Genomic DNA, 7,378 nt, shown 5'->3' with positions numbered 1-7,378 from the left:
TCAACCTCATTTTGTTGCAATGCATCATGGTGATCTTAAAAAAAGAGAAAAAGAAGATGACCTGCAGGTGGCGCAAGACAAAAAGTCAGAAGATGCCTGCTAAATTGTCTGGCAGTCCATCTAACAGTTGTTGAGATATTTCACTAAAAATATAAATAATATAGGATACTGGATTACTTAATCAAACCGTTTGTGAACAATGATTGTGTCTTTCCATCAGCAACCTGACGGAACTAAAGTATCAATTGTAATGTTGCCACCTCATATCTAAAACAGGGTCTCTCTGAATAGACCCATGACGGTTTAATGATGTCAAACTGCGGTAGTTTTTGCTATTTGGACATAATAAATGGTAAGACCTTCACAAAATATATATCATCAACTTATCACCAAATCTCCATTCCACTAATAGGAATGGTGTTACCGTGGGAGACAGTGTTGTGGTGAACATCACTTTACCTCCGACAGCTGCATTCAGAGTGTCAAGCAGATAAGGGAGCCGGTCATGCCAGGCCATAAAAACAGTATAACACAGTCATTCTTAGTACAAAGGTCATACAATAAATGATAACTTTTCCTCTACATCTCCCCCCTTTTGATCTGACATGATCACTTAAGTAGTAGATGAAAAAGATAAAAGGTATTAGATCATGACTATCAGTGACATATTAAATGTTGTAATAAACATTAGTAAAACAGTAACAATATTAATCAGAGTAATATATGCCGTACAAGTCTACACAACTCACAGGTAATTAAGCATCAGTGATATCAAGTCGTTAAGATTTAAGATAACACGTCATCAGTCCCGTGAGGGAAAACATCTCTTAAGAAAATGAGACATAGGCATCTTTGAGCAACAACAAAAGATACGAAATTTAATGATATCAAAGGTTAATCTACGTTCATGTACACAGATTCTTCCGTAACATTAGACCATTCACGTCGCCATGTATGGATAGTAGCATCAGCACGGTCACGCCTGCTTTCTTCTATCACCTGTATCAAGGTCATTTGATGTGAGACAGATTTATCTATAGCACGCATTATCAAGCCTCTGACCATTGGAATAACACAGCAACCTAAAAGACATAGTATTGCTAAAGTTGATAGATTCAATGTCTACATGTTGCACTTCTTGCATTACCCGTACGTCTTTGGTTTGGTGAGCTGGAGTGGATCTGCGTGGTCTTAATTTAGCTACGTTTGTCCCATTGTTTGAACTTGAGGGTGTCTTAGTGTTCTGTGATGCGTGTTGTGCTTCGAGCCAGGGTAAGAAGGAAACACATTGTAGGCCACAAAAACCTGGGTCTCTGAATGGATGCCATGAAGGTCCTTGTGGTGACGCCATCTTTGACGCGCAAGTTAACCTCCTACCACACTTATTTATGCGTGACCTTCTTGCAGTTTCAGAAACTCGGGTTACTACCCTCCTCTCTCTCCCAGCCACACAAAATAAGTGAGGTGATTGGCTCACAACACGGTCTCCAATGCGCTTGTTGGTAGCTTGGCACGCTACTTTCCACCTATTCCAGTGCGTTCGTTGGTAGCTTGGCACGCTACTTTCCACCTGTTCAAACAGATGGTTGGAAGTCGTCGGGTTCCGGGACGCGTTTGCAGTGGCTGGCGTGGATCCAAGGGATTTTACCAGCAACCTTCACGGCGGTCTGGGTGATCAGGAGGACCTGGAACGGACCTTGAAACCGCCGCTGCTTCCAGTGTTTTCTCCTGAAGTCTTTGATCACCACCCAGTCACCAGGCTTGAAGTTGTGTTGTGGCGTGTCAGCTGGCGTAGGCAGTACGGCTTTCACCTGTGAATGGAGAGCTGAAAGGGAGGCTGAGAGACTTATACAGTAATTCAACATGTTGTCATCATACAGTTTAGAGTCTAAAGAAGTAGTCCCTGGTCTAAGCCCTGTATTGTGAGGCCTCCCATAAACTACCTCAAATGGACTCAAAAAAGCACAAGAGGAAGTGCTTTTATCCACGTTAAACCAGTTTCCTCACAACATTTGCTGAGTTTTGCTTTTATGGTGCCATTCTCTCTTTCAACAGCACCACCACTCTGTGGATGGTAAGAGCAATGATATTTAAGGTCATAACCAAGAAATTCAGACATTTCTTTCATAGCTTGATGTATGAAAGCCGGACCATTATCACTGCTGAGTTTTGTGGGAATTCCCCACCGTGGGATGATTTCCCTGAGGAGAACCTTGGCCACTGCATCCTGTTTGGAAGAAGGGAAAACTTCAACCCATTTGCTGAACATATCCACCAACACCAAACAATATTTCTTTCCTTCACATTGTGAGAGTTCTATGAAATCCATCATAAAGTATTCAAAAGGGCCTTGGGGGATAGATGGCCCCAAGTGGTGCTCAAGCACCAGCCCTTGTGCCCTGGTTGAGAAAAAGTGCCCTTTTTTTGGCTTGAGCCCAATTTTTTTTTTCATTCATCAATATTTTTAGAATACAAATTAGTTTCTCTGTCATCAATTTCCCCAAATGTGTTTTGATATCTGAGGGGTTATTTATTTGAGTTCTTGTGAGAATTTCCCCCGACATGCTCCGCAGCATAGAATGTAGAATACGTATTCTATGCCTATGCTCCCGGGTGCTCACAAGCCCCCGCCGCGCCCCTCCTCATCCCCCACATCATTTGCCCGCAAGGCCACACCGGTGCAGACTACGTCTTCACTGACCTGCAGCATCAGACTAACAGGTAATGACAGTTTTGTGCAATCCCCGACGTTGTTTTTTATAAATTAACAACAACATTAGTGCCGCTGAAAACATTACGTCTGAAAACATAACTGGTCCGACGTTTCCTAAAAAAAAATAAACAAACAACTAACTTGATTTCAAAGCATTGCCCAGCTGTTTACTGACGTTTGTCATGTTAAATGACATTATTTGTCTGAAAGTGCATATTTTGTGTTGTATAAATGCCGTTTAGACAATTTCGAAAGTATGTTGAATTTATGTTTATAAATGTCACGAAAATTCACAGCTAGAAAATAGCAGGTAAACTATGCTAGCTCTCGGTGTCATGCTATCCTTGTCCCACAATTGTTTAACGTGATATTTATGTATCTCTTCGTTTTGCCTGTTTTACAACGATCAAACTTGTATGAGTAATTGCAGAGGGTGAAAAAGAGTAAAATAAGGGAAATGTAAGCTAGCTGTCTAATCCTGCCAAGAGGAAACACAGGTTGAGAAGAGCATAATTAGTGTAATGCTGCTTATGCTTTAACCTTCAGAAAACAGTACAATTATTATCCACAACATTCATTTATCTCTTTTACAAAATTTGCAGCATAATGCCAAAAAAGACAGAGTCAAAAAGCAGAAGGACAGGAACTGCAGCAAAGCTCAGAGAGCCGAGTCCTGCCATTTGACTTGGATCAGGCCAGCAACGAGCCAATTAAGAGATGAAGAATTTTTCCCTAGAGTCGGTCATGGAAATCCGCCCATCTGACAGATGAGGCATTTCCAACAGAACCAGCAGCTCTCAAATGCGGTGTCTTATGTTTATTTTCTTACAGAATTTATCTCGCCGCGTACGCACAGCAAGTGAAGTGATATAAATCTTCCAAGACATGGCACCAAGGAGGATGCTCCTGTGAAGATCCTTTTATTTATCCAGAGCAGAGTTTTGATAAGTTTTAAGTTAGAATATTGTTCGATTATTTAACATACTATTTGCTTATACAATATGGCAGCTTGTTTTGTCTGTTTATGCCTGTTATTCATTTATTTATTCAATTTGATCATTTGATCTAGTTTGTTAACACAAATAAATATATAAGTTGAAAACCTCCTGTGTTTTTTTTATTTATTATTATTATTTTTAATTTCATAAATAATTTTGGCGATGGGTGCCCTTTTTTTTTTTTGAGCACCTGCCCCCAAAATGTCTGTGCACGTGCCTGCAAAGGGGCCTTGGGGGGATTTATGGCCGGGGCCACAAAATAACTTCAGGAGCTCCAGCAGCGTTGTGTGCTGCACATGTGACCACCTTTTACAGTAATCAGAGGCAAAAGTTGAAAACCCTCTGGTATACCAGTTAGCATTTATGGCTATACTCATTCCTCATTGGTCTTTCCCATGTGCTAGTTTAGCATAGAATGGAAAGACTGCACGTGGCAAACATGGTTTTGAATCAGGCCCGAGCAAATTTTGTTAGAAAATGTGGCTCCAGTGACCATAACGCCTTCTCTGTGCGGTAGCCAGTTGTTGGATGGTGGGGAGATCATGGGTTAATGTCAGGCTGTGAGGAGGAACAGAGGATGTGAAACATGTCACCATCAGCAGCAGCAGCCTTTTCGGCTGCATCTGCAGAAGTCGTTTCCCACTGAGACAGGGTCAGAGTTGTTAGTGTGAGCATCACATTTCATCACAGATACTTTTTGGCAACATTATAGCAGCCAAAAGATCAGAAACAAGGTGGTGATTAGCTACAGGTTTTCCAGAGGAGGTGAGGAAACATCTGTGTCGCCAAAGGGCACCAAAGTCATGAACCACTCCAAACGCATAACGAGAGTCTGTGTAGATGTTTGCTGTTCTGCCTCAGCGTGTTTGCATGCTTTGAGTGCAAGCTTGTGCTGAAAAATGTATGGTAATTTGCCCGATGCTACAATTGCGTGTAGAGTGACAACAGCAAAACCTGTTTGATTGACGCCTGTTTTGTCTCTCGATGTCAGAACCATCCACAAACAACTCAAGGTCAGCGTTTGGGAGATCTTGTGTCTGACAGATCAACCCTTGGCGAACACTCCTCCTCCAGAATCTGCACACAGTCATGAAAGTTTTCCGAGTCATGTCCATCTTCCTGTGTTGGGAGAAGAGAAGCAGGATTTAGAGTGGAACAGCGTTTGACTCGCATCTTTATGCTCAGCATGTTGCAAAATATCTGCTAAGCTGCAGGATTTCCAGTCTAAGCCCTGATTCATCAGTTCCAGAGCGGTCATATCTTGTGGAACTGGGAATGCGGCCTGGACCCTGTGCAGAGTGCTGTAATTGAGTCTCGGTATTCTCGGTTGGCATCATCATCCCATGTGGAACTTTTCAGTGCAGAGGCATTCTGGCTTCAGTGAAATAGCCCCTGATTTTGTGATAATGAGTCCCAAAGTTCTTTCTCTGCAGTACCCTGTGTACTTCCCTCATGGCGACGGGCGTTGGCCTGCCTTCCAAGGGTCCCTCTACCTCTCGCATTGGGAACAGCAGTTCATTGCAGGGTTCTGTCGGAGGGGGCCTGGTGTCGTGCCAGACTCTCTCCTCCTTTTGTTGGCTCTCCAGCTTTGCCCTGCTCCTGGTGTTGTCTGCCGGTCCCCCGTCGCTGGCCCCTGCCTGATGTAGTGGAGCCATCTCTGGTGGTGGTGCAGTAGCTGTTGGAGGCGGAGGTGTCGGTGCTGGGGGTACTGGCTGTGGTGCAGCTGAGTTGTATGGTGGCGGTGGAGCAGAGTCCAGATCAGGATGCACTTTCCCAGGGTTCAGCTCGGACAGAAGAGTGGACAGAAGAGGAAATTGTTGGTTAATATTTTGTGTTTGTGATTTTTGTTCTTTCTTTCCTTTCTCCTCTTTTTTATTCTTTTATTCTTTTAATTGCCGTGCTTCTCTTCTCTGACATTCATCCTTCCACATTGCATACGCTTTCCAATCTGCCTTAAAGGGTGCAAATCCCCTCCTACCTAGTCTCTCCTTCAGTTGTGTTAATTGTCTGTCACTCAAACTGCCTTCTTCTGGGAATCCCAGTTCCACCCACACACCAAACTGCCTACAACTGCCAGGATATTTTTCTTTCATAAAATAGCACAGTGGCAACAATTTATTTGGATCTTTTGGTTCAGGCTCCGAGCATTTACGTTGTTTACTTTGCAAAGATTCCCATTCTCTTGTCCTAACTTCCCTGTTAGTTAACTAAGACACGTCTGTCTACCCCTTAAGTGCTTCTGTTTAACCTTGGAAGTCCAGTTAAACACCACACAGTCTCTACTTCACTGCACTGCCGGCGCAGAAGGAGAGGCTTTTCACTAAAGTGCACTTCTACCTTTTTCAAATGTTTACCTTTTTAAACAATTTAAATTCTTTCTCACCGTTTTGGTTTGCACGCGTTTTGGTTCTTGTCCTGGCGGGGATGCGATCGGCTGGCCGGACACTGGAGGAACAGCGTCTCACCCCTCGGGGAATCTTTTATTCAGTGCACTTTTCTGTTGTTCCAACGGAGTCCAGATCAGTCGTCGCATCCCATCCTCGTCGCCAAGTTTGTGGTGGGAGTTTGACCGAATAAGGGAGACCAACAAAGAGACATTTATCTTTGTATATATTTTATAAAGCTTTTGCGCAAAAGGACCGAAACCAACAAAGTGACAGTCAGCTACTGACTGCCGAGGAATCGGTACTGAGTACATCTTCACCAGGGTTTTATATGCATAAGAACAAAGAGTCAATAGTTAGCCTACATTCAATGAAGGGATAGACATACTTAATATAGAACAAAGAGACATCGCTTAATAAAGAACAGGACATTTCCCAAATGAAGGCACACTCTTGTCTCAGACACACATGAAACGGTTAATGTGCAGGCTAGGCTATATTTCAACCTTCCATCATTTGACACTCAATGAGTGTGGTATGCAGATCAGGCATTGTATTAACAAGGACAGTTCATTAAAAGCAAGTACAGTTCAAAAAGGAAAGAAAGCCAGACATCAGGGGTTCAAATATAGTTCAAGCAGATAAGGGAGCCGGTCATGCCAGGCCATAAAAACAGTATAACACAGTCATTCTTGGTACAAAGGTCATACAATAAATGATAATTTTTCCTCTACATCTCCCCCTTTTGATCTGACATGATCACTTAAGTAGTAGATGAAAAAGATAAGGTATTAGATCATGACTATCAGTGACATATTAAATGTTGTAATAAACATTAGTAAAACAGTAACAATATTAATCAGAGTAATACATGCCGTACAAGTCTACACAACTCACAGGTAATTAAGCATCAGTGATATCAAGTCGTTAAGATTTAAGATAACACGTCATCAGTCCCATGAGGGAAAACATCTCTTAAGAAAATGAGACATAGGCATCTTTGAGCAACAACAAAAGATACGAAATTTAATGATATCAAAGCTTAATCTACAATTCAATGCACCTAAGCTGCATGTCTTTGGACTGTGGGAGGAAGCCGGAGAACCCGGAGAGAACCCACGCTGACACGGGAGAACATGCAAACTCCACACAGAAGGTTGTCCAGCTCGGGAATTGAACCCCGGCCCCTCTTGCTGTGAGGCGACAGTGCTAACCACTACACCACCGTGCAGCCTTTGTTCATAATCGGTTTGATTAAATAATCCAGTATCCTGTACTACAAG

Source organism: Anoplopoma fimbria, unplaced genomic scaffold, assembly GCF_027596085.1.
Source record: "Anoplopoma fimbria isolate UVic2021 breed Golden Eagle Sablefish unplaced genomic scaffold, Afim_UVic_2022 Un_contig_8976_pilon_pilon, whole genome shotgun sequence".
Classification (NCBI taxonomy): Eukaryota; Metazoa; Chordata; class Actinopteri; order Perciformes; family Anoplopomatidae; genus Anoplopoma; species Anoplopoma fimbria.
The sequence above is the reverse complement of the archived record's forward strand: the minus strand, read 5'-3'. Positions refer to the sequence as shown.